Consider the following 7,690-nt stretch of genomic DNA (forward strand, 5'->3'; position numbering starts at 1 on the left):
CTGAGGTAGAAGCTTCAGGGTGGGTGGCTGGGTGGTCAGAACCATACTCAGGGGCCAAATGGGTATAGAGGCAGCCATTGGTCAGTGGGTAGTTTGCAGGTATCTAGGGAGCATCCTGAGTGAAAGAGGATGATGTAGGTTACATTATTGGCAAAAACTGTTTGGGCAGCTACTGTTGGGACTTTCTCGTGTCAGGTGGGTCCATGAGCAAACTGAAGGGGCTGAGGGGCACATGATGGTGGGGGTAGGTCCCAGTTGTAGAACCGGGGTAAGAGGAGGAACCCAGCATAGGAGATGAAGAAGTGGAGGAGGAATTGACGGAGGAGACAGCTAATCCACTGAATGAGAGGGAGGAGTCAGACAGTGATCAATAGTTGTAGGAGCTTGGACCTATGGTGGGAGACTGGTCAAGAAAGTCTAGAGGTCAGGATTGCTGGCAAAGTGTTTCAGGATGAGTCGCTGATCAGGGAATAAAGTCATGAATCATCATAGCCCAGGCTCAGACCCAGACACTGCCCCCCACTGATGCCAAGGGGTAATCATGTTATGGTTCAAATTGGAGGTACCATTGCCCCACTCAGGCTGGGATAGGCCATCTCCTCAGGGTCCTGTCAGGTGGAAAGTGCCAGGGGAAAGTGTGGTTGGTGAGATCACGTAGAAGAGCCTCTTGTGGTCATGGCAGGTGGAAGGACAGGCACACTGGCAAGCTGGTCAGGAGATGGAAAGATGTTAATTCCATGAAGTTCCAGGGGGTCAAGATGGCAGAGAAGTAGGAGACCATGTTTCAATAGGTCCAAAGAATTGAGCTAAATATCTACCAGAACACTGTGAACACCCATGAAATCAGCCTGAGATGTAAGATTATACACTTCTGGATCTCTACGGGGGCAGAAGAGCATCAGTGGAGAGGTCAGTGGATTGGTAATGCTGGGAGTGATATCGGAGGATAAACAGAAGGGGAGGGAGCCACCAGAAGCAATGTATTAGAAAGTAATACCCCAATATGAAAGTGCCCTGTGCTTGGGGACCAGCTTTTACCTGGAGTCTGGTTAAAAGCACTCAAAAAGAACAAAGGGTCTTAAGGAGCAATTGGTGGAATTGGGCAGCCACAGGAATGGACATAAAGTCACAGCCAGTACCCACTCATGTCGGAGAGAGCCCGGCAGGGGCCCCAGTTGGTGGTCCCTGAGCCTGCTGCTTTCCTCTGCTTGCACCACTGCACAGACTGGGCACACCCTCATCACGCCTGACAGAGTTTGGCTCAGGCTCCTGCCATAGGTCCCTGGACCCACACCCTTCTGCGACCTGCACTGCTGCTAGGTGTAAGTGCACTCACTGTGGGCATGGACCCCGGACAGCAGTCTCAGCCACAGGAGCTACCAGGATTGGGCTTGCCCAGACCAATATCGGTTGTGGCTCTAGTGGCACAAGGATGCAGAGACAATCGGGGGCCTCAGGCAACCACAGAGATGATGGCTGGAGGTGAGCACCACCTGTGGGAGGTTGTGCTGTTCAGCGGAGTTTGCAGAAGGGGAGCCTGTGTGTTTTGGACCACACATTGGGGAGCAGACTAAGGCTTCTCTCTGAAGCCAAGGACTAGGTGCAGACTGTTTATTTGCACTAACCCTCTGAAAAGCTACAAAAAAAAAAACCCGGAAGAACAAAAACCTCCAGAGAACCAAAGCCTGAAAAACTGTTTTCCACAGCCCAGCCCATGCAAGACTGACTGAAAAACAAGGAGGCAGGTCCCTTCCCCAGAAGACAAGCCCAAAGAATAAGAGAACAATAACCACAGGGTCTCCATTAAACTATAAAACCACAACATCAGGGGAAAAAGAAAACAATATATTAAGCCTCTGGTATTGTCACAAACCTGTACATTTCATAGATACAACTTTTTTTTTTAATTCATTCTCCTGCCACGTTGCTGAATTGCTATATGAGTTAAATTTGTTCTCACGATTCTTCTTCTTTTATTTTTTTAATCTACTTACCATTACAACTAGATGTTTAATACAGCATACTACATAATAACTTGAACTTTTTTCAAACATACACCCATGTTTCTTTTTCTTTTTCTTTATAGGTAAAGAGAGAGAGAGATACATGATAGATATAGATATAAGCATCAAGGTAATCCTTTTTCCCTGTTCAATACCACCCATATATATATACACCAGTTTTAATTTCCCTATATCTCTGGAAGGTTGAATCCTTTAACAAACATCACAAGATACACCCAGGAAATACTGAAATAACCTTCCTCACCTACATCAAAGCTTTATAAACACCTTCCCATTTATTCTTCTGTCACTGCTTCTGTGTATTTTTTTTTTTGTACTATATAAATCTTATTCTTTGCCTTCATTTTGGCTGTATTTTCCCTTTTTTTTTTTCTTTCTTGTCTTTTACTTTTATCGGTCTTTTTGTCTGTTTTTCTTTATGTATTTTATAAATCCAGGAAATTCACAGGACTGAGGTCAGGAGGAGCATGAAGATAGATTCCTAGCATCCTATGGCTTCAGCAAATGTTTGTCTCTAGCAAGTTCTCCTCCTAGCAGGAACTTTTGAGTCCACTTCACCATTCAGAAAACCTCCACAGTGGCTGGGCATGTGCAGGGAGGCTTTGGGTCTGGATAAGTGTCCTAAGGGCTGGTTTTGTCACACTGGTGTGAAGGGCAGAGTGCAGGATTCCTGTTCAGTGCAGATGGTAGTCAAAACAATCAATCCTTCTGTGTATGGAAATTGCCCCAGGGCACCATTCTCCACCAGCTGCACTCCAGGGGAAGTGACAAATAGGCAGGACCACAGAGACAGCAATCATTGTGTTGGGCATAGCGGGAAGTGGGGACACCATTCTTTGGGGTTCTTGCTGCACCTGTTCCACAGCCCTGGTGTCCAGAGCTCCAGGATGAATATGGAGGCAAGTGGAGGGGGCTCTGGAACTCAGCCAGGCCAAAGCCAATCTCATTATCACTGGGCAGAAAACCACCATAACCAGAGATCCTTGTGTATGCCTGTCACAATTTGGGGACATGTAGGCCCCCACATGTCATAACCCGAGGCTCTCTGTCATCTCCACCTACCTCAGCAAGCCTGTCTTCCTGCCCGTCAGCTTCCACCTGCACCTTACAGATGGTGGAACCGGTCTGTTCTGATTTTGTACATCTTCCTAATTCAGTCTTGGTTGGTGCATGTTTCTAGAAATGTGCCCATTTCCTCTAGGTATGAAGTTATTGGTATTTAATTGTTCATAGTCTCCTATGATTCTATATATTTCTGACTCTTCAATTGTAATAACTCCCTTTTATTTCTAATTTTATTCAAATCTTACTTTTTTCTTAGACTAAGTAAAAGTTTGCCATTTTCTTCATCGTTTAGAAGAACAACCTTAGATTTCATTAATCCTTCCTGTTATTTTTCTGGTCTCTATTTCTTTTACTTCCACTCTGATGATGATGATGATATTTCCTTCCTTTTGTTGACTTGGGTTTAATTTGCTCCACTTTTTCTAGTTACTTGAGTTGTAAAGTTAAATATTTTCTTTGAGATCTTTCTAATTTTTATTGCTATAAACATCCTCTCAGAACTGCTTTTGCTAAAAGCCATAGAATTTGGTATGTTGCATTTTAATTTTTACTTCCTAGAGATAATTATTTATTTCACTTTTATTTATTTATATTTTATTATCTTATGTTAGTCACAATACCATACATTATTAGTTTTTGAGGTGGTGTTCAAAGACTCATTAATTCCATATAACACCCTGTGCTTGATCCAACATGTGCCTCCTTAATTTAATACCTATCACCTAACTACCTCTTTGACATATTGGTTGTTTCCCCAATATCACATTATTCAAGCACCCAATGCCCAGTAAATCAATGTCTGAAACACTGGCTTTGAAGCCAAGAAAGTTTCTTTATCACAAGGACAGCCCAATGAGAAGGCTTGGGATCCTTCCCGAAGTTGCCTTGCCCCTGTGGAGCCGAGGGACAGCTTCTATATGTTTGGAGAAGGAGGTGAATATATGAGAGGTGTGTGAGGTGTTTCTAAAAACCTTGGGAACGTGGGTCTTGAAACATCTGGAGCTCTCTGTTCTTCCAGAAAATGAGGCACCTTCAGGACTTGGTGTGATTAGGTATGTCACATAGTTTCCAGACAAATGTTTCCATCTGGTTCCCATTCAGTTTCTATAATCAGTAAGAGAATGGGAGCAGAGGTAAAAAAAAAAAAAAGTTAATGATTGATCATGTGTAAGGTTGAGAGGTACATAAAACATAATTAAGGACAGAATAAAACACAATGTGAAGCTAAAGTGATAATGCAACTAATGCAACTATAGTTCTACATATGCTTACAAAACAAGTCCAGAAACCGTGGGTCCACGCTCAGCTGTTTAGAATTATTTTCCACATATTTTTAGTCTACTCACTTTCCTTTTGTTCATTCCTTTTTTTTTTTAAACATATTAATTTAATTTTATTTTTTTCAGTGTTCCAAGATTCATTGTTTATGCACCACACCCTGGGTTCTATGCGATATGTGCCCTCCTTAATACCACCACCAAACTCACCCAACCTCCCACACCCCTCCCCTCTGAAATCCTCAGATTGTTTCTCAGAGTCCACAGTCTCTCGTGTTTTGCCTCCTCCTCTGATTTCCCCCAATTCACTTTTCCATTCCTTCTCCTAATGTCCTCCCTGTCATTATTTATGCTCCACAGGTAAGTGAAACCATATGATAATTGACTTTCTCTGCCTGACTTATTTCACTCAGCATAATTCCAGTCCCATCTATGTTGATACAAAAGATGGGTATTCATCCTTTCTGATGGAGTCGTAATATTTCATTTTATATTTGGACCATATCTTCTTTATTCATTCTTCTGTTGAAGGACATTTTGGCTCCTTCCACAGGTTGGTGATTGTGGTCATTGCTGCTATGAACATTGGGGTACAGGTGGCCCTTCTTTTCACTACATCTATATCTTTGGGGTAAATATCCAGTAATGCAATTGCAGGGTTATAGGGTACCACTATTTTTAATTTTTTGAGGAATCTCCACACTGTTTTCCAAAGTGGCTGCATTGACTTGCATTCTCACCAACAGTGTAAGAGGATTCCCCTTTCTCTACATCCTCTCCAACACTTAATGTTTCCTATCTTGTTAATTTTTACCATTCTAACTGGTATAAGGTGGGGGTATCTCAATGGGTTTTTTTTTTTTAAGTTTTCATTTATTTATTTGACAGAGAGAGAGAGAGAGAGAGAGATAACAAGTAGGCAGAGAGGCAGGTGGAGACATAAGGGGAAGCAGGTTCCCTGCTGAGCAGAGAGCCAGATGAGGAACTGGATTCCAGGACCTTAGGATCATGACCTGAGCAGAAGGCAGAGGCTTTAACCCACTGAGCCACGAGGCGCCCCATCTCAATGTGATTTTGATTTCAATTTCCCTGATGGCTAATGATGGAACAGAGTAGAGAGTCCATATATGAGCCCTCAATCTATAGTCAAATAATCTTCAACAAGGCAGGATAAAATATCCAGTGGAAAAAATACAGTCTCTTCAATAAATAGTGCTAGGAAAATTGGACAGCTATTCTCGCACACCATACACAAAGATAATCTTGAAATGGACAAAAGACCTCAACATGGGGCAGGAAGCTGTCAAAATCCTAGAGAAGAACATAGGCAGTAACCTCTTTGACATTGGCCAGAGGAACTTCTTTCAAGACATGTCTCCAAAGTCAAAGGAAACAAAAGTGAAAATGAACTTTTGGCATTTCATCAAGGTAAAAAGCTTCTGCAAAACAAAGGGAACAGTCAACAAAACAAAGCAGCCACCCACAGAATGGGAGAAGATATTCACAAATGATATTACAGACAAAGGGTTGATATCCTCTTGTTCATTTCTACCTTCATACCATTGTGGTAAAAGAAGTTGGTTAATATGATTTCAATCTTCTTAAATTTGCTACAATTTCTGTGCTCCATCATATGATCTAACATGGAGAATATTTCATGTGTGTGTAAGAGGAGTATACATCTGTTGTTGGACAGAATGTTCTGTAAATATGTCTTTTGTTCTAAAAGGTGGTTTCATTCCAATGTTTCCTTGTTGGTTTTCTGTTTGTTTGTTTGTTTTGTTGTTGTTTGTCTGGACAATCCATCCATTGTTGACAGTGGGGTGTTGAGGTCCCATATTATTTCTTCTGCTATGTCTGGTTGTTTCCCCTCTGGTGCACTATACTGACCATGGCTAACAGTATTATTCCACATGACAAAAGTGAAATTGTTATGGGATCCAGCACCAGTATCAACAAGTAGGGCAAATACAGGGCATATTTGAATCCAAAAGGCAATAAGTTGATAATGGGCACAGTCTGTACCTTTAGTTCCTCAGCTTCCACATGCACCATTTACCCACATTGGAAGTTTCATATAACAACACAACAAAACCACATTTTCACCCATCTACAAAGCTACCACTACAAATGAAGAAGTTCTCTCTTTCTACAAAATGAAACACACATTGAATCCAACACTGTTATATTATTTATTCCTCAAGTTCAGCCAAAATCCCTTTGACTATTCTGTTACATAGAGACAATATTTTAAGTATCACCAACAGCAACCTGAATAAAATCACATTCCTAATAAGAAGAGACAGGAAGAAAGTAGATAATAAAGACAAATAACACATCTACATGATAAGAAGGAGAAAATATGCAATGCTTCTACAGTTCTTTTTTTGTTATTGGTCACATGCAGGAACTGGTATCTGTGACTTCCATCTTCCACTTCCAATTCTGTGTCTTCTCATTTCTCCCAGAACCACAGCAGGTCAGCGTTCTCTATCTTGGAAGTGAACACAACTTCACCTGAAAGTCTGAGTCCTCAATAGTCTGATTTCCTTATATTTGCTGTAGTTTTCTATGCACCTATACCTTTGGAGTTGGAAATACTGAGAAATAGTACAGTGTTCAAGGTCAAAACTTTTGGCAGTTCACCAAGGGTTTGAAATTCTCTTCTTCATATACATCTTAATTCTTGTAGCAGTTCTGTTCTTTCCAACTGCTGTTGGCACACCAGGGAATTCAGACCCACATCCTTCATTCCCTGAAGTAACTAGCACAAGTTTCACATGTAAGAGACAGGTAAGTGTGTTTCATCCATTCCAGCATAGGAAGTATATAAAGTAGAATATTAGACTGTTCTCCTCTTAAACACCCAACAACCATCATTTCTCCAGAAATTTTTGGATGGCTAATGGCTCTGGCCAGAGTGCACATTTCCCAAAATAGAGCTAGTGACCCACCCATAGCCTCTGGCTCCTCTGCAAAACTCAAGCTGTGTTTAATTTGCAGAGTCATTCAGTGCAGACAAAAGGTTGATATCCAGGATCTATCAATAAAGAACTCCTCAAACTCAACACACACAAAACAGATAAGCATATCAAAAAAAAAAAATGGGCAGAAGATATGAACAGACACTTCTCTAATGAAGACATACAAATGGCTATCAGACACATGAAAAAATATTCACCATCACTAGCCATCAGGGAGATTCAAATTAAAACCACATTGAGAGAAGTGTCTGTTCATATCTTCTGCCCATTTTTTGATATGATTATCTGTTTTGTGTGTGTTGAGTTTGAGGAGTTCTTTATAGGTCCTGGATATCAATCT

General features: G+C 41.4%; 1 pseudogene; it reads right to left on the reverse strand.

Moving 5' to 3' along the window:
* Positions 1-546: 546 nt before the first annotated feature.
* Positions 547-6,421, reverse strand: LOC131834697 (CREB-regulated transcription coactivator 2-like; annotated as a pseudogene).
* Between the last annotated feature and the right edge of the window lie 1,269 nt (positions 6,422-7,690).

Source organism: Mustela lutreola, chromosome 6, assembly GCF_030435805.1.
Source record: "Mustela lutreola isolate mMusLut2 chromosome 6, mMusLut2.pri, whole genome shotgun sequence".
Lineage (NCBI taxonomy): Eukaryota > Metazoa > Chordata > Mammalia > Carnivora > Mustelidae > Mustela > Mustela lutreola.